This window comes from Trichechus manatus, unplaced genomic scaffold (genome assembly GCF_000243295.1).
Source record: "Trichechus manatus latirostris isolate Lorelei unplaced genomic scaffold, TriManLat1.0 scaffold00029, whole genome shotgun sequence".
Taxonomy (NCBI): domain Eukaryota; kingdom Metazoa; phylum Chordata; class Mammalia; order Sirenia; family Trichechidae; genus Trichechus; species Trichechus manatus.
In genome coordinates, this window is record NW_004443965.1 from 17,943,823 (window position 1) to 17,968,219 (window position 24,397).

The window sequence follows — 24,397 nt, forward strand, 5'->3', positions numbered from 1 at the left end:
AAGCTAGGATATCCTTTCTTTAGTATCACTTTGTCCCCTAAGCATTTTTAGCTTTGCTTTGTGTTCGTTCATACTCCATTTCACTCTTATTTTGTTGGTTTCTTTTTTATGTATACATTAAGAAGGCATTGCTTTTTAGCTCTATCTACTGTCTTGTTCTTCTATTTCCTTGGAATGGTAAACGATTGTGTTCTCTCTCTGTTTCTCTCTCTCTCCCTCTCCCTCTCTATTTCTCTCTCTCAGTGTTATTTAAAGTGCTTCTGTTAAAGGTGATGGAAAAATGTGGAAACAGGTAGTGGTGATAGCTGCACAACATGATGAATGTATTTAATATCACTAAATTATACATGTGAAAAATGTTGAACTGGCAAATGTTCTGTTCTATCTATCTATACCACAAAAAAGAAAAAAGAAAAAAAAAACAAGCTAAAAAAAAAGAATAGAACATCATGCCAATTGTTTTTGTGGAATACTAGCAAGTATTTGGAGCCCTGGCGGTGCAGTAGAAAGAGCTTGCCTGCTAACCAAAAGGTTGGCAGTTCAAATCCATCAGCCACTCCCTGGAAACCCTACGGGCCAGTTCTACTCTGTCCTATAGGGTCACTATGAGGCAGAATTGACTTGACAGCAATGGTTTTTTTTTTTATTAAGTGTTTGCTGTTTATTCAGCCTTTTTGTGTCACATTGCATGTGAGCCTTTTTGTTTGCAAGTGGCCTTTCAGGATTGTAATTTAGTCTTCATTCAGGGAGGGGGGAGGGAATGTGAAGTCCAATATCCATCCCAAAGGCTCCTATATGTTTTGTTTCTAAAAGCACCACCAGTCAGAACTTGCACGCATGCTGAATAGCTGTTTTCAAATCAGAATCCTCTATTGTCACCCACCTAGTGTCATTTGTCCTTTGAGGTGTAAGTTTAGCTCTGTTCAGGTGGAATGGGATATGCCCCAGGGAGAACAAAGACTCTATCTTCACTGGGTTTCCACCTACTTAATCACTAGCAGACAAGGACACAACAGAACAAACATTTTGGGACTTAAGGTTTCACACCAGGGTATATACATGCTGATTGTTTCTATAAGGACAAAGGAAAATTAACGAATGTCATAGAAGACAAAAGAAACAACATTGCAACTTAAATCCACTTTTAATAGAATAATTGTGGCAGAAACTATATTAACAAGGTATTTTCCAAGTTGCAGTTGGAAAACTGCACATTTTGAAAAATAATATTTAATATAATGAAATTCCAAGTCAGTAAAGGAATTGGAATAGTGCCCTGGAATTTGTTATAAGCAGATTTGTTTGTATTTAGTTTATTCAGTTGTTTTAAGGTTTTTCTCCTAAAATAATATTTTTGATTTTATTCAACTGATAAGTTGTAGCCTAGTTTGATTCAAGTTTGCCATAAAGTATAAAGACCCAATAGACTATATAGTTTAGGGAGACAGTTAAAAAACTCTAGAAATGTCACACATTAGCAAAACAGCAAAAAGGAATCAAACAAAATTAACATCATTTTCGAACTTTAACTTAACCCTCCTAGAGAATCAGCAGCAACAGGAGAAAAATGCATTGCACTAGGACATGTATGGTGAAAGGATCCAACCCCCATACACACCTTTCCTGATTTTAAACCACTCAGTATCCCCTTGTTCTGTTTGAACGACTGTCTCTTAGCCTATGTACAGGTTCTGCATGAATGAATAAAGAAGACCAAGGAAGAATTAATGCATTTGAATTATGATGTTGGCAAAGAACATCAAATACACCATGGACTGCCAGAAGAAAGAACAAATCTGTCTTGGAAGAAGGACAGCCAGACTGCTCCTTGGAAGCAAGAATGGTGAGACTTTGTCTTATGTACTTTGGACATGTTATCAAGAGGGACCAGTCCCTGAAGAAGGACATCATACTTGGTAAAGTAAAGGGTCAGCAAAAAAGAGGAAGACTCTCAACAAGACGATTTGACACAGTGGCTGCAACAATGGGCTCAAACAACAATGATTATGAGGATGGTGCAGGACCAGGACCGGGCTGTGTTTCATTCTGTTGTACATGGGGTCGCTATGAGTCAGAACCGACTCCACGGCAACTAACAATAGCAGCAATACATGTAGAAAAAGGAGCCCTGGTAGCACAATGGTTAAGTGCTCAGCTGCTAACCAAAAGGCTGGCAGTTCGAACCCACCAGTGGCTCTGAGGGAGAAAGACCTGGCAATTTGCTCTAGTAAAGATTACAGCCTAGAAAACTCTACTATGGCACCCAACAACAACAAGACGTGTAGCACATCCTATTATGTGATGATTCATGGTACACAATAAGGAAAAAAGGTCAGGAAAGGGCTGACTTAATGTGCTTTTAAAAGTATCGTAAAAGTTTACCTGACTGTCCCCCCTTGCTTCAGAATTTGTAGCTTTCATGATTTGTCAGGTGTTTTCTACACATATACTCTAAAGGCCCTATATTAAAATCTAAATATACCTTTAAAAAAGAATGGGCACAGTGGACCACCTCCCTCTCGGCATATTAGGTCAGCTTTTTAAACGCCTTTGAGTGACAAAGAGCGCACAACTGGCCTCCTGTATCTAAGGTGACCATAGATTTTTATCAACTATAGAAAACACTTTTGAGAGTGAAGGGGGCACTGTTAATAATTGTGTAGGGACAACAGGCATAACCTGAGATCACTGCAGCAAAGCAGGATGTATGATCATGCTTCCTAATATCCCACTGTTTATCAGCATTTTTAGACTATGCGAAATGTAATAGAAAGTTGGAAAACTAGAAGGAAAAAACTTAATCCTACCATCCTAAAATACCACTCAGTTAACGACTTTGGATTCTCTTCCAAGTTTTTCCAGATTTCTTTTATACGATTGCAATTGTATATGTGAATATGCAATGTGAATATGATTTTGTACCCTGTGTTTTTCTCTTAATATTATGGCATGAACACTTTTTCATGTTGCCAGTCTTCAAAATCACTTTAACATCTATTTCAGTATCATTCCAAGGAGATGTACCTACCATATACTTGGTCATGTCTTGCCAGTGTTTGATTTTTTTTTTTTTTTTTTTAGCTGCTTATGAAGTGTCATGGATTGAATTATGTCCCCCAAAAAATGTGTGTATCAATTTGGCTGGGCCATGATTCCCGGTATTGTGTGATTTTCCTATATGTTGTAAATCCTGCCTCTATGATGTTAATGAGGGAGAATGGGTGGCAGTTGTGTTAGTAAGGCAGGACTCAGTCTACAAGATTGGATTGTGTCCTGAGGCAATCTCTTGAGATATAAAAGACAGAAGTGAGCAGAGAGACGGGGGACCTTATATCATCAAGAAAGCAGTGCCAGGAGCAGAGCACGTCCTTTGGACTGGGGTCCCTGCACTGAGAAGCTCCTAGTCCGGGGGAACACTGATGAGAAGGCCAAGAGAGAGAAAGGCTTCCCCTGGAGCTGATGCCGTGAATTTGGACTTTTAGCCTACTTTACTGTTAGGAAATAAATTTGTCTTTGTTAAAGCCATCCACTTGTGGTATTTCTATTGTAGCAGCACTAGATGACTAAGACATGAAGTAAGCCCTTACTACTCAAAGTATGACTGCAGATCAGCAGAATGGCATCACCTGGGAACTTGTTAAAAAAGCAGAATCGCAAGCCCCACCCCAGAACTACTGAATCTGCATTTTAAGAAGTTCTCCAAACAATGCACATCCAAGTTGGATAACTACTGAGTTAGGCTACTTATAAACAATGCTGCTGTGAACATCTTCATGCACATAAATTTCCCGTTTGTGAATTATTTAGTTGCATTTGATTCCCAGAAGTGCTATTATGAGTTCAAAGGACTTGTGTATTTTTATGCTTGCCAGATTTTCAGGGGGGCTCTTTAAGAGCCAGAGGGATGGGCATGGCGAAATGCTATAATCTGAGCAGTAGTCCAGTTAGTGCCCTCTGTCGACTGATGGAGTGTGATAGACCTGTTGAGGCCTTTTAAAAGTTCTGTAATTCAAAGGACAAGCTTCATATTCCCATCTAGAGGCAGAGCCAAAGAGAAAAATAACTTTCTGTTCCATCTCCCTGCCCCACAGACTCACAGAGCTTCTTGCAGTGCCCATCAGATTGCAAGGATGACAACTCCTAAACATTCCAGATACAGGCCAGAAACCTCCTTATATTTCATGTCTAGGGAATTCATTCCTGACTTTCTCTGAGTCATGAAGAGAAAGAAATGTTTCTTTTGGGGGCCTTTAGATTCACCTTCCAAGCCACAGTAATTCTAGCTTTGTTCTGGCATCCATAACCCAAAGGTTCACTGGGCTCCTTCCTTGATGGTTCCCTGAATCTCATTCCTTCCCCAGGAGCTGCAGATACTTTTCTTTTACAGTTAATCTCAGCCCTTAAGGGGTCTGTAACTCCAACGTTTGTGCCATCTTCATTGGGTTCCAACACATTATCCAGGCCTTTCTCTAGTCACCACTGCTTTTGTATCTGACCTGGTTTTCTACTCCAGCATCTCCAGTGTTTAGCTGGCCTCCTGGTTGCTGTTTTTCTTGGGACAATGTCACATTCTGAGGTTTATGATATGGTTTCCTGATAGTGATTTTGTCCAGATCCTCAGTTTGTTTCTTAGCTTTCTTAAGCCTGCCTGTCAAAACTGCCACACATCAGGCCTGCTTATCTGTGTGGATGTCTGAAACGGAGTCTGGCAATTTCATCCTGTTGGTTTCGCCTTCATTCAAGGATGATCACAAATGGACATCTGGATTTGTGTTAAGATTACTGGAATGTCAGTATGCACTCTGACAGACTTGACTCAATTGCTAACTTCTTCTGAAGACATTTTCCCTAATTAACTTGCTCTCCCTTTTCCATCAATGACAGAACTTAAAGTTATCTCCACCACCTACTATTATTTATGGAATTTAACCTGTAAGTTCCACCTTATGATTATGTAGTCATCTTTTGTGTTCAAATATGGTACTATAATAGCACTATTTGGAATTGTTTGTGTATAAGTGTGTGTGTGTGAGAGAGAGCAAGAGAGACTAACTGACTTTTACCCATAGTTCATTCTGATGTGAAATAGATCAAGTGGAGTAACTTGTCTCCAAGATGGTCACCATCAATTCCTTCTCTTCCTGTATGCACAAGCTATTACCCCATTGCTTAGAAAAATCTATGCCTCCATGTTTTTTTGAGTCTGAGCTGGTCTATGAATGCTCTTACCAAAAGAATACACCAGAAGTGAAGCTGTTATTTTTGTTAGGTGCCATCGAGTTGGTTCCAACTCATAGCGACCCTATGTACAACAGAATGAAACACTGCCTGGTCTTGTACCATCCTCACAATCTTTGCTATGCTTGAGCCCATTGTTGCAGCTACTTTATCAATCCACCCTGTTGAGGGTCTTCCTCTTTTTCACTGACCCTCCACTTTACCAAGCATGATGTCCTTCTCTAGGGGTTGGTCCCTCCTGATAACATGTGCAAAGCACATAAGATGAAGTCTCATCATCCTCCCTTCTAAGGAGTATTCTGGCTGTCCTTCTTCCAAGACAGATTTTTTCATTCTGCTGGCAAAACCCAAAAAAAGTCAATTCCAACTCATAACAACCTGGCAGTCCATGGTATATTCAATATTCTTCACCAACACCATAATTCAAAGGCATCAGTTCTTCAGTCTTCCTTAGTCATTATCCAGTTTTGTCATGCATATGAGGTGACTGAAAATACCATGGCTTGAGCCAGACACCTGGGTCCTCAAAATGACATCTTTGTTTTTCAACACTTTAAAGAAGTCTTTTGCAACAGATTTGCCCAATGCAATACATCATCTGATTTCTTGACTACAGCTTCCATGGGCATTGATTGTGGATCCAAGTAAAATGAAATCCTTGACAACTTCAATATTTTCTCCATTTACCATGATGTTGCTTATTGGTTCAGTTGTGAGGATTTTTGTTTTCTTGATGTTGAGGTGCATTCCATACTGAAGGCTGTAGTCTTTGATCTTCATCACTAAATGCTTCAAGTCCTCTTCACTTTCAGCAAGCAAGGTTGTGTCATCTGCATATCGCAGGTTGTTAATGTGTCTTCCTCCAATCCTAATGCCGCATTCTTCTTCATGTAGTCCAGCTTCTCTGATTATCTGCTCAGCATACAGATGGAGTAAGTATAGTGAAAGGATACAACTCTGATGCACATGTTTCCTGACTTTAAACTATGCAGTATCCCCTTGTTCTGTTCAAACAACTGCCTCTTGGTCTATGTATAGGTTCCTCATAAGCACAAATAAGTGCTCTGGAATTCCCATTCTTCACAATGTTATCCATAATTTGTTATGATTCACACAGTCGAATACCTTTGCATAGTCAACAAAACACAGGTAAATATCTTTCTGGTATTCTCTGCGTTCAGCTAAGATCCATGTGACATCAACAGTGATATCCCTCGTTCCACGTCCTCTTCTGAATCTGGCTTTAACTTCTGGCAGTTCCCTGTCAATGTACTGCTGCAATTGCTTTTGAATGATCTTCAGCAAAATTTTACTTGTGTGTGATATTTATGATATTGTTCAATAATTTCTGCATTCTGCTTGGATCACCTTTCTTTGGAATGGGCACAAATATGGATCTCTTCCAGTCAATTGGCCAGGAAGCCGTTTTCCAAATTTCCTGGCATAGACGAGTAAGCACCTCCAGCATTGCATCCATTTGCTGAAACATCTCATTGGTATTCCATCAATTTCTGGAGCCTTGTTTTTCACCATTCAGTGTGGCTTGAACCTCTTCCTTCAGTACCATTGTTTCTTGATCATATGCTGCCTCCTGAAACATTTGAAAGTCAACCAGTTCTTTTTGTTACAGTGACTATGTATTCCTTCCATCTTATTTTGATGCTTCCTGAATCTTTCGATATTTTCCCTGTAGAATCCTTCAGTATTGCAACTTGAGGCTTGAATTTTTTCTTCAGTTCTTTCAGCTTGAGAAGTGCCAAGCATGTTCTTCCCTTTTGGTTTTCTAACGCCAGGTCTATTGCACATTTCATTATAATACTTTACTTTGTCTTCTCGAGCCACCCTTTGAAATCTTCTGTTCAGACGTGGAGCTAGGCAGTATAAAGACCTACAGCTTCTATCTGGCTTTCTTGGAATGCTCACACTGGAGGAAGCCAGACATGGTGAAAGAAATCCAACTACATCAAGAGCACCATGCTTTCAGGAAGCCCAAGGTAGCCACATGGAGAAGTCACATGACCTGAGACATAACCAATAATCCCACAGCCATCCCAGCTCACATGCCAGACTTTGAGCGAAGAAACCTTTAGAAGACTCCAGCCTCAGCCTCCACCCAACTGCAATTTATGGGGGATTCCAAAAGAGAACCACCCAGCTGAATTCTAAACTCCCAGAACTGTGGAAGATAATATAACATTGTTGCTTTAAGTTGCTAAATTTTGGGTGGTTTGTTTGGCAGTCATAGATAACTGGAACACCAACTACCTATCTTCCATAAGGAAATCTCTCAGTTCCAAGTTAGTGAAACAACTGCATGTGTGATTATGCCACAGGGTTTGACTTTCTGCTTCAACTTGTCTTTAAAAGATATGGCATACTCAGAGATTAGACAGACCCATAAAACAAAACAAGACTAATGGGGCACAACAGCCCAGGGACAAGGACTAGAAGGCAAGAGGGGACAGGAAAGCTGGTGATAGGGAACCCAAGGTCGAGAAGGGCGAGTGTTGACATGTCGTGAGGTTGTTAACCAATGTCATGAAACAATATGTGTGCTAATTTTTTAATGAGAAACTATTTGTTCTGTAAACCTTCATCTAAAGTACAGTAAAAAAAAACTTTTAAAAAGTAAGTGAAAAAAAAAGATCACTGATCACAGATCACCATAACAGATATAATAATAATGAAAAAGTTTGAAATATTGTGAGAATTACCAAAATGTGACACAGAGACACAAAGTGAGCACTTGCTGTTGGAAAAACGGTGCCAGTAGGCTTGCTCAACACAGGGTTGCCATGAACCTTCAATTTGTAAAAAACGCAGTGTCTGCGAAGTGCAATAAAACAAGGTATGCTTTATTAAAAAAAAAAAAAGATATGGCATGCTAAATCATTCTGGAAAGGGTAAAGTATTATGGCTACACATATGTGGGTTGGATGTGCCATTCTCCGGAGCTGGGTGAGAATAGACACTGATTCAGTGCTGATGGACAAGCTCTGTTCTAGAACTTTATTTTTGGAGAATCTGGCTTATTATCAATATTAACTATAGTAGGAAAATATGCCATTGTCATTGAAAATTAAAGGAAGAAAGGACGTTAGACAGCAATTGCCTTGTTCAGCCATTTTTTTAGTTAAGACAGAGGTGCACAAAAGTGAAGTGTCTTGCCAAGATCACAGAGCTGGTTGATGGGAAAGCCAGGACAAGAATCCAGGTCTCTTGGCCCCAGGAGTAGCTCCTTTCACCATACCACCCTGCCTGTCATGTGTTAAAGAAACTCTGTGGAAATCAGTATGCAATCTGGTTTTATCTTCCCTTCCAATTATTGTGTATGTCCTGCGTGCTATTTGTACAATAAGGCTAATACCTACCCTATATGATTATTATGAAGATTAAAGAGTTAACTTATGAAAATTATTTGGCACTTACTGTGTACTCAATAAATGGTAAGCACCTTGTTCAAGAGCCTGGTAAAACAGAGGTTCTTTGGACAACCATGTCAAGGACCTTTAAATTGAAAGAATTTCCCCACAAACAATACTCTAGGTATGAGAAATCCATCACTGGGGAGAATTACAGAAGGGAATTCAACCTCCACCCAAGTTCTAATCCAGACAAGTAGACACTTAAACGACCCGTGAGAAAAGAAAGGAGCGGGATGTGGATAGTTAGTACAAGTGCGTGGAATAACTCACCATCCTGAAAGGGAAATAGACAGGGCTGAGTCAGCTCTGGACATGAGAAGTAGAAGAGAGTGGGCCTGGAAGTCTGGAGTTCTTTCTGTCAGCTTTTTATAAAAATAAGTACCTCTAGCTGTCTGTCTGCTGAGGAGACCGTCTATCACCCAGTCTGTGAAAGCAGCTTTACCAGGGCCCATCTGTCCAGACTTGTGTTGTGGTTACTTGCCTCACAGTGGTTATCCCCACGTCTACTTCTCTCTCTTGTATCATATGTGCTGTGTGTGTAAAACTCTTTATGTGAAGTCTGGGAATGGTTTTTAATGCATTCAGAGCAATAAGCCAGAACCTCCACCTTTAATACCTGCTTCTGCCATTTCACATCAATGGGGCTGCACGCACATGTGGGGAGCAGCCGCCCGTGACGGATCGGGGCCTCGCCGTGCAAGGAGAAGCAGATGGGGAGAAAAGGGAGCTATTGTATGAACACCTGTCCAGCAACTGTAACCAAAAAAAAAAAAAGAGAGAGAGAGAGAGAGACAGGGAGAGGCTGTAAAGGCCATGAGGTACACAATGGACAGAGCCGAGGTTGTGGTCACAGTAGACAAGGGACGTCACAGGTGTAACTATCATAATGATTTCAGGCCATGAACAGAAAAATCATTTTTACCAGTTTTTTTTTTTTTTCTCACCACGTGCTAAGGTGAAGTTGTTGTTTCAAAGCTGTTGGGAGATGGACTTTGGAGTTAGACTGTCGGGTTCAGATTCCAGGTCTGCCACTAGTGGACTTTATGATTTGTAGTAAAGATAATTAATTTTTTGAGCTACAATTTCCTCACCTGAAAAGTGGGGAGGATAATAATGTCTTCTTTACAGGCATATTGTAAAGAAGATTGCATGGGAATAGTGTAAGTGCCTATCACCACCCTGGAATATTGCAGATGCTCCATAAATTATAGTCATTGTCACGTTGCTAATGATTTTCAAACTAAAGGGAGGAAGAGGCTATAGAGTGAATAAAATCAGCTTATTCATTTGGACTAATTCTGCCATCCAACACGGAAAATGTCACTTAACCTCCCTGTATCTATTAAAGAGGATCATTTTGTCTGAGCCAGCCAGAGATTTGGTGAGTCTTAGCATTAGATCTAGCTGGACTCCTTTTCCCGGCAACATCAAGATATCTAGATTCAAGAGATGCGAGAAAACTTAACGTTTTAATCTGGGGATCAGGATAGGTCTGAGTCTGTTTATAAGACAAATTCAGGGACTTGTTATTGATGGAAATTGCTTAAAAATGTTTTGTTCTGTATAAAGAGTAAAAACGAAACTTCTAGTCCTATGTGTTTTGCAAAGTTTTGTAGTAAGAGTGAATCGTGTTTATAGCCTCAACTAATAATAAAAAGAGAAACAATCATTTATTGAGTGCCTGCTATGTGCCAGTTAGTTCTCAGCCCTCCTCTGAGGTGTGTATTGCTATTCCCATTTTACAGAGGGGAAATCTGAGATTCTGAGAGGCCTGCTAAAATCTCTGCTGGAGATTGGTGGTTTGGTGTCTGGAGGCGGGTCTGTCTGATTCTAAAGCTCTTGCTCTGTCTAGTCCACTTCACTGCTTCTGGGCTCAGCACCATTTAGCGTGACTCTCATGAGGATCCAATAGAACTCAGCCTCTTGGGCTATTGAGATTCTATGAGCTACCCTTGCTCTCATCTTTGGAGTCACCCTACTGCTTCCATCTGGGCCCAGATAATAGAAACTCTCCGTGCATATGTCAGTTACTTCAAGATGCTGAGTGTGAAACTTTTAATGAAGTATTTTAGGGAAAGGCTACATCTGGAAATAGTTATCCAGATGTTATAAACCACTTGGGCCAGCGGTTGCCAGACTGCTGTCCAGCCGATGAATATAGGATGACCCCCTCCATGTGTGGAAGATGTTCTGGACGGACTGCAAACTGGGAGATTTGTAACTACTGTGCTGCACTAACCCCAGTGAGGGACATCAGGGACCTGTGTCACACAACTCCATGACCACAGGTGTCCTGATGGCTCAGAAGAATCTCGGTACTGAAGACTAATTGGCCGCATTTTCTTCACCATCCCTAGTGCTATTCCCTGAAGGAGGGATTGGGGCGGGGTCTGTGAACCTGCAACTCTCTGGGCACCTATCCCTGAAAGCCCCACTTTAGGAGTTTGGATATGGGTTGTTTTCTTCTCCCCAAAGCTTCTGTGGAGAAAACTCTAAATCCCAGAGTGGCTCTAGGGAGAAAAACCACCGTATCCCAGAGTTAACTGTTAACCATGAGGTAGAAGGATGGAATAGTGACACTCCGCCAAAGGTCCAGATTTTGTAAGAACTAGAATTACCAGGATAGGAGCCCTGGTGGAGAACTGGTTAAAGTGCTAGACTGCTAACCAAAAAGGTCAGCAGTTCAAAAGCACGAGTGGCTCCGCAGAGGAAAGATGTGGCAGTCTGCTTCGTAGAGACTTACAGCCTCAGAAACCCTATGGGGTCACTATGAGTCATTGTCAACTCGACAGCACTGGATTTTGTTTGTTAGAATCACCATGAGGTCATTGGTAGTTCAGTGGTGGAATTCTCACCTTCCTTGTGGGAGACCCAGGTTGGATTTCTGGTGCTTGCATGTTGCTATGATGCTGAACAGTTTTCAGCTGACTTCCAGACTGGGCAGTGTCCTTCCGCTGTGCGTGGGGTTGCCATGAGTTGGGAGCTGACTTGATGGCAGCTAACAACAACAGAATCACCATTCAAAAGAGTGAGGACACTCTACAATTTATACAGTTCCATTATAAGATAAAATGGTATAGATAACTGAGTTCTAATGAAACTTTATGCTTTGTTCCATATCATACGATAATTTGGTTTTGATCCCAATATTCACTGCTATTAATATTTGTCAACTGAAACCAAATAAGGAGATATGGTATCATGGTAAAAAGCATAGACGCAGAAGTTAAACTATCTGCTTCAAATCAACTTCTTTCCACCTGTGTAACCTAAGATGAATTAACCTTCATCTTTGTAAGCCACAGTTTTCTCTGCTGAAAAATAGGAACAATGGTAATACCAAATTTCATAAGGTTGTTGTGAGGACTGAAGGAGATGATGCATGCAAAGCACTCAGCACAGTGTAAATGCTCAAACATACCAATGATCAAGAGGATGGCACAGGACCAGGCAATGTTTAATTCCCTTCTACAAACAATCACCATGAGTCAGAGTCGACTCTACAGCAACTATGAACAACAACAATAATAAGTGCTTAATATAAATTGCAGTTGCTTATGGCCATTTGTTCTAAGGAAACTTCATGTCTTCCTGTAAGCCGGAAAGTGTTTTCATCACTGGCCTCCACTTGGGGAATGGCAGGAGTTGGGCTCACTTGTGTTGAAACTCAAACAATTGGCTGGTGAGTTGGGCCAGAGAAGGGAAAGTCTGGGATGGGCTGAGATCTAGCTGACGCTATTCACATTCATACTAGACAGACTCACTTATAATCTAGCCCAACTAGCTTTGTTCAAAACCAGCCTCTCCACAGGAATTTCACACATGTAAATGAGGATTTTGATGGTCCTTGTAAAAGAACCCCTAGTTTAGTCTGAACAGTTCCTGCCATTTGAGAGCCAAAGTCCCTGAAATGGACCAAATTGACTGCACAATTGCTCTAGTCTGATCCCAGCCTCAGGAGCCACAGCGGCAACAGTTTTCAACCTACCTGTCTGGGAGGATGCACTCAGCATTGCTGCTGAGTGAGCTAGCCCTTTGGCTATTTCAGAGCTGAGTGAGTCAGACAACATTTAGATTTAGGAAACAGAAAAATTGAGACCCAGTAGTTCCTACCGCCTTGTAATAATGTTCTCTAGCAAAAAATGTCAATTTAACCTTAAAGAATGAGAATTCTTGGGCTATAAAACCAGTAGGGCCCTTTCAATACATTCCCATTTACAAATTTTTCTTGATACATTCAACATTTTGGATGTCCTTTAAATTCTGTAATTATTTACTTACCTCCTAAAAAGTGGGATTTTTTTTTCTTTTGAAGAGAGTGAGATAGTTGAGCTTTGCTTTTATCCAGTAAATCTGGATTATTTTTGACCCAGGCAAAGATCCATTGTTGTTGTTAGGTGCTGTAGTTGCTTCCGACTCATAGCGACCCTATGTACAACAGAACGAAACACTGCCCGGTCCTGCGCCATCCTCATGATCTTTGTTATGCTTGAGCTCATTGTTGCAGCCACTGTGTCAAATCGTCTTGTTGAGAGTCTTCCTCTTTTTTGCTGACCCTTTACTTTACCAAGCATGATGTCCTTCTTCAGGGACTGGTCCTTCCTGATAACATGCCCAAAGTATGTGAGACGGAGTCTCACCAACCTTGCTTCTAAGGAGCATTCTGGCTGTCCTTCTTCCAGGACAGATTTGTTCGTTCTTCTGGAAGTCCATGGTATTTTCAGTATTCTTCGCAAACACCAAAATTCAAATGCATGAATTCTTCTTTGGTCTTCCTTATACATTGTCCAGCTTTCAAATGCATATGAGGCAATTGATAATACCATGGCTTGGGTCAAATGCACCTTAGTCCTCAACGTGACATCTTTGCTTTTCAACACTTTTAAAGAGGTCTTTTGCAGGAGATTTGCCCAGTGTAATATGTTGTTTGATTTCTTGACTGCTGCTTCTATGAACATTGAAATGAAATCCTTGATGACTTTAATATTTTCCACGTTTATCATGATGTTGCTTATTGGTCCAGTTGTGAGGAATTTTGTTTTCTTTATGTTAAGGTGTAATCCGTACTGAAGGCTATGGTCTTTGATCTTCATCAGTAAGTGCTTCAAGTCCCCTTCACTTTCAGCAAGCAAGGTTGTGTCATCTGCATAATGCAGGTTGTTAATGAGTCTTCCTCCAATCCTGTTCTTCATTAGCATCAAACAAAACTATGTTGTCTTCAAATTATATTTTTGACTAAAATTTCCACCTTAAGGCAAATGTGTATATAGTCTGATATAGCACAGACTCGTTCATACTCTTACTTCTTGGATGATCCTTTTGTATTTACTTCCTTTCTTCCTCTCCCTCAAATGTGAGCCTGTCCCAAGGGTCTGTCCTTGGTCCTCTTCCCCAATCTCATGATGCTTCTTACCATAGTGATCTTAGCCATCTCTATTACTTTACCTGTCAAATATCATCCAAATAGTGACACTAAGGAAAAGAAGAGGAGAACGATCTCTGTTTCAAATGCCTTGAGTTTGAGAAGCCATGTTGTTGTTGTTGGGTGCTGTCCAGTCGATTCTTGCTCATAGTAACCCCCTGTGACAGAGTAGAACTGACCTATAGGGTTTTCTCGGCTATAATTCTTATGGAAGCTTATCACCAGGTCTTGCTCCTGCAAAACTTCTGGGTGGGTTCAAACCACCAACTTTTTGGTTAGCAGCTGAGCACTTAACCATTGACCACCGGGGCTCCTAGAGAAGCCCTGCAGGACATCCAAATAGGAAATTTCAGCAGATCCATTTATCCCAGTGCACAGAGAGACACTCTTATGCAAACACTTTATTCAACTTCCTCTTGCCTATAATAATCATGACTTGAAAAAGCTCCTCTTTTAATAAATCATGGGCCATATGTGTTTGCCAGAGAGGCTGATGAAGCAGGCCTATTTTTCTAACTTCTTTTTTTTTTTAGCCTGTGGGGTCTCCTATTTCATGCTTCTGTTTATCCAAGTTTTATTTACAATATCCCAATAAATCTCCATTCTGTAGGATCATGTGAACATGAAGACGGTTTCAGGGGTTACCCATGAGTGTTGTAATGTTAGGAAGCGTATGGCAATGCTTTACTGCTGAGGACGTGGGGATCTCACTGTGTGAGACTCAAGTCGGGCTTCTCGCTCTTAAGGATTCAAATGGAGGATCAGACTGAGTCTCACAGCGGTCCCCTGGGCAGCAAAAAATGCCCATGCTATCTATTCCTTGCTTGGACGATGACACGTGGGAAGCAAATTAGTTGTATAATAACAGTTTGAATAACAATTCTTGTCCCAATATCCCTAAGTCTCACTGGCTGGCAGATATAAATGAGGTCATATCAGTATCAATTCCTCAGCCCCCTTCTCAAAGCATCATTTTGAGGAGTCCCAGGATTGTCCTGCATGTGTTAATATCTACATATCATTTCACCTGGAAATAATTTTTAACACAAAGCAAGTATTATTTGGTATATGTTGTTTAGTTGTCTACTTTTTCACATGGCAATGTACTGTGAAATTTCTCCTATGTGGTTAGATATTTTCCTATGATTTTTTTTATGGCTATATGGTATTCCAATATGTGGATAATTTGTTTAAACCATCTCTATTGTTGTATCTTTACTCCCAGTTATAAATAATACTGTGGTGGATGTCTTTGCACACACATCTTGGCACACATCTCTAATTATTGTCCTGAAATAAATTCCTGGGCATGAAAGCTAGGACAGAGGGAGTGCTCATTGTAAAGGCTTAATGTTATTATTCTTAATCAATAATAATAATGTTGGTACCCTGGTGGCGCAGTGATTAAGAGCTACAATGAGCTATGGCTGCTAATCAAAAGGTTGCCAGTTCGAATCTACCAGCCACTCCTTGGAAACCCTATGGGGCAGCTCTACTCTGTCCTTTAGGGTTGCTATGAGTCGGAATTGACTCAACAGCAATGGGTAATAATAATGCTATTAAGTGCTACTAAATATTGGGCCAATGAGTGACAATTTGTCCGAAGAGAGCTCTTGAAAACAAAAATACAACACTTATAGCATTTTAAAAAATGCACTGTAAAGAACAAGAACCAAATTTATCTTGACAAAGAAACAATTTGAATTTTTGAAACTTCTCTATATCCTGACTTTTTTTTCCTAAAATTTACTTTAGATACAGTATTCTTATATATAAGTATGGTGAACATCTATTTAAATGGCAATAATGTGTAAATTGTTTACTGGTGTTACTTACCATCAATGAGTCACATAAGTCAGGACAGACATTCTATGCTTTATTTAAAATTTAGCATCCTGGAGTTTGTTAATTCTCTCTACTAGAGATATTTTAAGGGAGTCCCTGGGTGACGTAAATGGTTAAGCACTTGGCTACTAGCCAAAAGACTGGCAGTTCAAACCCATCCAGAGGCACCTCGGAAGACAGGACTGACGATGTGCTTCTGAAAGGTCACAGCCTTGAAAACCCTATAGAGCAGTTCTACTCTGCAACACGTGGAGTCTCCAGGAGTGGAAATCGAATCGACAGCAACTAACAACAAGAGAAATTTTAAAGTCCTGGTGGTCCATAAGAGACTAAGCAGAATGTGTGACTTGTCTCTTTAGCTAGATTTTAAGAGAAAGGAGTTGTCACCAATATATTTTGACCAAATATCTTGTTAAAGACACCACCAAGAATGGAGCTTGGAGGCAAGGGTAGCCAGACACCCCCAACAGTTCCATCATTCTGTACTTTAATAACTCTCTGGCAACATGATGAAGTAGTTTATGTTCCAGACTTTGCCTCCTGGTATCTAGATTTTTATAGGTGTTTTGACTGAGGTGTAGAAGAGGCATTTTTTTGGCTGCTGATTTCTATTCCAGATTGTGGGATGTGAATAATTTGGTAAATTAACATGAATGGGTTAGACTGTTCTTTGTGACCAAAGGCCCCTGGGCCGCCTGTTCCACTGGATGGTCACATTAATTTGCAACCACACAAAGGTGGCTGCTGGGCACATACGCCCAAGTTAAATTTCCTTTTGCAGGTTTTCCCCTTTTTTTGGATATTCGGGTAGCCACTAAAGTCTGAGGCAGCTCTCGCTTGTGCATTCATAATTCTGGGTAAGCCTAAGGCTTCCAAAACTAATACCAGGGAGGAAAGATCCAAACCTTAGTGCTTTTGTGGCTTTTTTTTTTCTCCTCTGGGGCCAGTTTTCGGCCGTATTTCCAATGATCAGTCTGTACTCTTAGTTATACACTAAATACATAAACTGTGTGTGCTACAAATGATGTTTTTCTAGCCTGTCCGTATAGCCTATTAAACCAGAGTTGGCAGTTTTCCATCCCTTAGGAGAGACATTTGGCATAAATAATATTGTCATTTGGGAAGGCTAGACATCGTTTGAAGAAGTGACCTTGTATAAATATTGTCTGAGGTATGACTGAGGCTAAATTATATGACAGGGAGCTAGTATAGTCTGGGCTGTGGGCCCTCCTGGTGATGAAGTTTCTTCTTGTAGTAATGGAATCATTTGAATTGAGAATGTAATCAAATACATCAGAGGCTGTTAAAAACACAGGAACTGGCTTATTTATGAGCCCCCAGGGTCCAGAGGATGGCAAAATGGTGCTGGAACTTCTTTGTTGTTCAAATGGCTTTGTCTCTATTATGAGACAAGAAGTCCTAGAAAGTGCCTTTTGTCCTTGGAGAACTTCCCTCAGAACTGGGACTGCTGAACATGCCAGGAGTTTGTTGATCTCCCCACCCACATTTGGGGTGAGCAGTTGGCAGGGAGCACAGAGTTTTGGGTGTCGCTGGGCTATTTGTGGTTGACCTGGTATATCAGTAGCACAATATAGCCCCAAACAGAAAGTTACTTTCCATTCTCACTCTCAACACCTTACTTTAGGATTTCATTTCCTTTTTCCAGGCCTGTGTTACTCAGATAGCCTCCTAATTATACAGACTCCTTCCCCTTACTTTCTCTTTCTTCTATTAATTGATTTGCCAGATTTGTCTTTCAAAAGCATGACTTTATTTTCATAAATCCATCTATTTATTCATTTGTTCAACAAATATTTATCAAGTGCCAACTATGTGTCAAGCACTTTGCTCTCTGCCATAATCAGGTTTATAGTCTAGTAGGGGAGATAAATATTTGACAAATAATCACATTATTGGACATACAATTATAAGCCAATGTGAGTGTTCTGTAGGAAAGAAGCAAGATTCTTTGGTAGTACAAAACAAAGGAACATCATCTAGATTGAGGAGTCAGGGGAGGCTTCACTGAGGAAAAATTAAGGTGCAATATGAAGCATGTTTGGGTCTTGCCTAGTCAAAGGAGGGGGTTGGGGAATGGGGACAGGACAGAATAGAATGGGTGGAGTGTTTTGCAAGCAGAGGGAGTACCAAAGGTTCACGGCAGGGAGAAGCATGGTGTCATCCAGTCTGGCTAGAGTATGAAGAGGGAGGCCCACACCAGAAAAGCTATGAAGGCCATGTCAAGAATTTTGGTCTACATGCTACAGCAATGGGAAACCATTAAAGAGTGTTTAAGCAGAGCTGCAATGTGATCAGATTTGCATTTTGAAAAGACCAATTTGGCTGCAGTGGGAAAAACCCATTGGTGGTGGTTTATGTGGGAAAAAAACATGGGGCTTGATGATGAATTGAACATAAGGAATTAGGGAGAGGAAATTATTGAGAATGACTATTAGGTTTCCAATTTGTACAACTGGATTGGTTGAGCTGTCATTTACTGAGTGTTGCTGCTGTTGTTAGGTGCCATCAAGTTGGTTCCGACTCATGGTGACCCTATAGGAAAGAGTAGAACTGCCCTATAGCATTTCTAAGGAGAGGCTGGTAGATTCGAACAGCCAATCTTTTGGTTAGCAGCTGAGCTCTTAACCACCAGGACTCCATTTACTGAGTAGGAGAATATTTAAAAAGAGAGCTGAATTTTTTAGGGGAATAATAAGCAGGCTTTGAACAGGAGCACACTTCATGATTTTTAAGAAATGGAAAGAGAAAGTGTAGTAGGAAATGAAGTCACAGAGGTGGGGTGAGGAGGTCAGTGGAGTAGATCATGTAGGGCCTTGTAGACTGTTGGAAAAGGATTTTAGCTTTTAACTGAGCAAGAAGGGAAGCTGTTGGAAAATTTTGAGCAGAGGAATGGCTTGATGTAGCTTAAATTTTTGGAAGATTACTGTGTCTGATATATGGAGAAGAGACTCTAGGGGCGAGAGGCCAAAAACAAGGGGACCAGTTGAGGAACTATTGCAGAAGTCCAGGTGGAAAAAGGTGGTGGCTGCTTAGACCAGGGTGGTAGCTGAGAAAGTGGTGAGAAGTGGTCAGATTCTGGATAGATTTTGAATATAGAACCAGTAACATTTTTCTATTGGATTGGATGTAGTGAGAAAGAAAAAGCGGAATGGAGTTGCCATTCCCTAAGAAGTAGAAGACTGCCAGAAATTCAGGTGTTTGGTTTTGAATATTAGGTTTGAGATCCCTATTAAATATCCAGTTATAAATATTGAGTAGGCTGTTGGATAGCTGAGACTAGACTTCAAAAGAGAGATACGAGATAAAAATTAAAATTTGGTATCTTCTGGGTGTAGGTAGATGATATTCAAAACCAAGAGAAAGGATGAATTCAACAAAGGAATAACGATAATTAGAGAAGAAAAACAATATGTTTAGAAGTTAAGCATAAAGAAGATAATTCTAGTCACTAGTCAAGGTTAACATCCCCAGTATTAAGACATATCGATATCATGTACTCCCTGCTCTGATGCACTGAGAAGGGTATGACATCGAGTTTGTGATATTTTTGTCCAAAATGCATAACCTCAACCTAATCATGAGCAAACATCAGAAAAACTCAAGTGGAGAGACATTCTACAAAATGACTGACTGATACTCTTTGAAAGTGTCAAGGTCATGAAAGACAAGGAATGACTGAGAAACTGTTATAGATTGGAGGGAACACAAAAGACATGATAACTAAATGCCATGTGGGATTCCAGACTGGATCCTGGAACAGACAAAAAAAGATATTAGTGGGAAAACTGGTGAGATTAAAATAAAGACTATAGTTTTGTTAATAATATTATACCAATGTCAATTTCCTGGTTTTGATTATGGTACCATGGTTATATAAGAGGTTAACATTAAGGGAAGCTGGTTTAAGAGAACACAGGAACTCTCTGATTTATTTTTTAATTTGTTTGTAAGTCTAAAATTATTCCACAACAGAAAGATGAAAAATACTATTTGAGCCTTTTGACATGTACTCCCCAAGGATGTGGCTGCCCTCACGTCCAGTTTTTCTAGCTTAACATGGAGATGCTGGAGAGGTAGGCAGGGCCACCCTTCAGGGCCTTGTAGAGTGTGTTAAAGACTTTGGACTTTCCTCTATGAGCTAATGAAGGATAGGCAGAAAACATGGAAGAGATGGGAACTAGACATGAGACATGAAAACAGAAGAAGTATTGGGTTAGGCCTGGATTCAGGCAAACACCCAGTTACTCTCAATTATTCATCCTGTTCTCCAAACAGAATGACCATGAGTTAGTTCATGACTCACAAGGGTGTTAGCACATTGTAATGTCTGGCTGGGAAGATTGCTCAAATCTCAAAGGATTATCTTTGAGGAGCCTTGCAGCGTCCTGTTTTCCCTGCCACTCCTACAGTTTAGGCATAACTGTAGAGAGGATTTTAAGCCTGTAGGCTTGAAAGGTAAGTTGTATGTGCATTATATTTGAACCACCCTCTCCAGAATGGTTCCTGAACAAAGATTACAGCTGAATTGGGATACCAACCTGTAGTGAGTGAGTAAATGCCTGGAATAGACCCACTAGGAATGATGAGAGAGACCCTGCCTTCACCTCCTTTCTCAGCCAACTCTGTTTTGGGGAGGAAGTGGGGGAGCATTAAAGACTCCATGATGTCAAATTTCCCAAGGGTGTTGCAGACTACTCAGATGGTGACTGGGAATTGTTCAGTGTAACATTATATATAAAATTTTAGCCTTGGGGAAATTACAAAAGGGATTTATGAAGGGGTTCATAAAGGGATCTCTGAAGGTGGGGAGTCTGTGTCTCTGCCCACAGGAGGATGGAGAACCATTGAAAAAGATGCACCTTTCACCTTCAAGCCACTCACCTCCCTGCTGACCCATCTAGAACAGGCCAGGGATCAGGGAGAGGGTCTTAATACCTGGAGCCTAGGGTATGATCACCTCCACACCACTAACCTACCTTCTCACCACTAACCTACCTCATGGCCTGGCCTGACAGGAACCTGTGCATGTCAGGGCTGATGGCTATCTCTGCTCTCAGAAACTCTGAAATCATGCAGTCTAATCCCCTTAGGCTCAAATCCTACAAAATACTATTAAAGGTGGCTGTCAATTCCTAAATACTTACTACGCGTGAGGCTCTTTATATAAGTGTTTTTAATCCTTTCGACAACTCTTCAAAGTAGTCATTATCATCCCCTTTCTACAGGAGATTCTCCTGGTGAGGAAATGTAGGCTTAACTTGTCTGAGGTCACATAACTAGTGAGTGGCTGAATCTGGATTTGAACCTAGATCTGGCTTCACACAGAGTCTCAGACTTTTCCACTAATCCTGCAACCTCCTGGTATTGAAGGAGCCTTGTGTCAGAAGTAAGTCATCCCTTGGCAGAACACTAGTGACTCCGGGCAGTGCCATTACTGACTATCACCCTTGAGAGTTGCTTTCTTTGCCCATCCCTACCAGAAGTTGCCCACTGGATGGACATACATCAAAGTGCAAGATTTCAGGACTTTTCACTGGGGATGAGGCATCAGCGGCCCAAGACCCACTAGGCTGCATTGGGAACGGCCCCTAATTGTGCTGATGCAGTTTACAGTAACAGGTCTGTGAGGAATGAGGGGGAAGGGCATGAAGAGTCATGATCAGCACACCTGGCCTCCTGATGTTGGAAAAGCATGAGGATGTTATGTCAGCACTGGCCTGCAGCTACACTTTTGGCTTAAATTGTGGGTGGCTTTACCAAACCTCAAAGGTGGAAAGAACAAATCATGCTAACAGAGGCAGGAGCTTTGAGAATGAGCAAGGTCTAGGGTGCTAGGTGGCTCTTTGCCAGGGACTTGATATGTGAAGAGGAGCAGAGAAGCTTCATTGTTACCAGCAACCTCTGTCATCTGGCTTGGGCGTCCTACTGAGAGAAAGGTAGCCAGACCTCAATTCCACTCCCTGAAGCGAACCCCTTTGATGCAGGATTATAGAGGAACCCAGGCCCACAAAAGATGTTGTGACTCTACCTACCACATTGACAAAATAAATCCAATATTAATTATTTATATTAAATGCAAGCAATGGGGCAAGAGCATTTTGTGGGTTAAAGACATTTTAAGAAGCCAATGTTTCTCAGAAAAATAAGTGAGAAAAACAATTCAAATTCTCATTGTAGGTGTTTCAAGGAGTAAAGTCTGAACTCCTAGCATTCTTTATAAGATCTGACACTTGACTTTTACTTGTCTTATCTCCCACTGCTTCGGCCTTTGTTCCAGCCATATTGTTCCCTTGCTGCACGTTTTTTCTCTCTTTGTAATAATGCCTGCCTTATTTCTCTTCTCTCTCCCTGTCACCTGAGTAGCCCCTAGCTCTTCACAGCTCAGCTCAGATATCTCTACCTGGAGGTCTTCCCTGCCCACCTAAGCTTAGGTAGGGGCCCTCTCATGTGCACCCTATACAGTCTTCCATCAAAACACTTACCATTCTCCTTTATTAGTGCCTTCAAGGCAGGAACTGAACCTTACTGTCATTTTCCCCCCAGTTCTTAATGTCCTAGGCTCCAGAGATACACCGTGAATAAGAGAGTAAGGACATTCAGATGCTGATTAGACATCTATACACAGATGTCCCATGGGCTTCTCACATTGAATTAAACCTGTACCTCTTCCCATCACTATCTAAGCCCCATTAACCATCTTTTGCTCTTCTCTCTCCCCCACTTCCTTTATTCAACCATCGACTAAGTCCTGTCCACTCAAATAACAGTAAGATTAAGAACTTAATATATACTAGGCATTGTCCAAAGTACTTCGCATGAGTTAATTCATTTAAGTCCCACAACAATTCTATGTTGTGGGTCCTATCATATTCTCACCTTACTAAAGAGGAAGTTGAGGCAAAAATAATAATTTGCCTATAGTCACACATCTAAAAGTTTATGGAGCTAGGATTTGAACCCTCACAGTGTGACTTCAAAGTTCTACCCCCTAAATATTTCTCAATCCCCATAGGCCACCATTATCTCATTCTCCCTTGCAATCCATTCCCCATAATGCAGTCAAAACAATTTTTCTAAATGAATTCTCCTTAAAACTCTTCATAGCTCCCTGCTACCCTCCAGACAGGTGCTTTGAAAGTAAAGAATTTCTGAATCCAAAAAGCAAGGTAAAAGCAGGAACCCAGAGGTAAGTGAGTACCAAAGGTGATTTTTTTACCCTAAAGTTTTCTGCCTAGCCCAGGAGACCTTGAGCTTCCACTCCAATAACTGTACAGGACTCAAGAGACAAGAGATAAAGCTACAGCTTATCCAAAGTGGAGATTGGGTAAGACAACCCAGCACAAACTGGCATTCGAAAGGTGTGAAGAAGAAAAAACCCTGCCACACAGAAAGGGAGAGTAGGAGATTTGCCTGTATTGACCTAGTTACTGGGTAGAGGGACAAAACAAATCTCTGTTGAGATGATATAACCATAACTGAGCCTTCATAGGGATTTGTCAGTCTGAATTCATGCCACCTGTGTGGTCGGAAAACTTTGAATGAAGAATTTACCTTAAAGTAGTACCAGGTTACTGCCTCCAGTAGACTGGAAGAAGCAGTTTGAATCTTCTTGAGGGGAACTCAATGTCAACACAGGCCTTAGAGAATTTTTGCAGATAAAGTTACAAGGAAAATGAGCAACTCACTATAAAATAAAACTCAAAAACCACAGGAAAGAAAGGACATTACTAATGAGAACAAGCAAAAACAACAGATAGTAAAAGCAAAACCACAATATTTTCAGATATCAGAATAATAAGACACAATATAAAATAACTGTGCTTAATTGCTTCAAGAAAAAAAAGCTTGAAACGTGCAGGGAATAAGGTGAATTTGAAAAGAAACAACAACAAAAAAAAAAAAGAAAGAAAACTTCTGGAAATAAAAAAATATTTTTTATTATTTTATTTTATTTTTATTGTACTTTAGATGAAAGTTTACAGAACAAACTAGCTTCTTATTAAACAGTTATTACACATATTGTTTTGTGACATTAGTTACCAACCCTACGACATGTCAACACTCTCTCTTCTTGACCTTGGGATCCGTATTACCAGCTTTCCTGTCCCCTCCTGCCTTCTAGTCCCTGCCACTGGGCTGGTGTGCCCCTTTAGTCTCGTTTTGTTTTATGGGCCTACTTAATCTTTGGCTGAAGGCTGAACTTCAGAAGTGACTTCATCACTGAGCTAAAAGGATGTCTGGGAGCCATACTTTCAAGGTTTCTCCAGTCTCTGTCAGGCCAGTAAGTCTAGTCTTTTTTTGTGAGTTAGAATTTTGTTCTACATTTTTCTCCAGCTCTGTCCGGGACCCTCTGTTGCGATCCCTGTCAGAGCAGTCAGTGGTGGTAGCCAGGCACCATCTAGTTGTACTGGACTCAGTCTAGTGGAGGCTGTGGTAGCTGTGGTCC